Below are 730 nucleotides of genomic sequence, written 5' to 3'. Positions count from 1 at the left end.
AATCTGCTTTAACTAGTCCAATGCTCAATGAAGTGATATTTTGTATTAATGAAAAATAAGTATGGGTCTTGGGAGGTGTACATTCCAAAGTTTATTTTTTTCCATGTGTAAGTAATAGGCTTCTCATGTTTTTATTTTTCTCCAAACCAATACAAAGCTCACCTTATTTTGAGCAGCACGAGAACTGGAAGTTGTATAGTGTTAGAATTTTTTCTTTCTACATATACATATGCGAAACAACTACATCTACTTGTTGTAGTATCATAAGGAAGAATAAATTGTCAGTTTCTTTTTCTTGTGTTATGGTTTTGATTGTTGGAGTCCTTTTTTGTGCATGTCATCCTTGCGCAGGGGCCATGCTAATCTTCTCTGTATCGTTCCAATTTTATCGGATGTTCCCGAAGGGACGATTGTTGGAGTCTTGCTAATTGGCAATCAATTTATTGCATATATTTTACCAGTTTTATATTTCATAACTAGAGAGCATTAAAATTTGAGAACAAGTAAACATTTATGTTCAAGTCTTGTGAAAGTTTCAGAATGTCACAAAATATATCTAAATAGACACTGTGCATATTCTTAATTTTCTTTCATTTTCTCTTTTTCGTATCTCTCACAATGATAATAGTAAGGCACATTGTTAAGATGCATTCACGTTGTATGCATCTTATGGGAAATATATAACTCTACTTTTCCTTCACCTCAGAGCGTAAAGAACAAATAGAAAAGG

At 32.6% G+C, this 730-nt stretch overlaps 1 non-coding gene across 1 annotated transcript; it reads right to left on the bottom strand.

Annotated features, from left to right (window-relative positions):
• Nucleotides 1-306: 306 nt before the first annotated feature.
• LOC133807525 (U6 spliceosomal RNA) lies at nucleotides 307-408 on the bottom strand. The gene has a single exon (XR_009879432.1). It is a non-coding gene; the product is annotated as a U6 spliceosomal RNA (small nuclear RNA).
• Nucleotides 409-730: the final 322 nt, after the last annotated feature.

This window comes from Humulus lupulus, chromosome X (assembly GCF_963169125.1).
Source record: "Humulus lupulus chromosome X, drHumLupu1.1, whole genome shotgun sequence".
NCBI lineage: Eukaryota > Viridiplantae > Streptophyta > Magnoliopsida > Rosales > Cannabaceae > Humulus > Humulus lupulus.
Note: the sequence above shows the minus strand (reverse complement) of the source record. Positions and strands in the feature narration are given on the sequence as shown.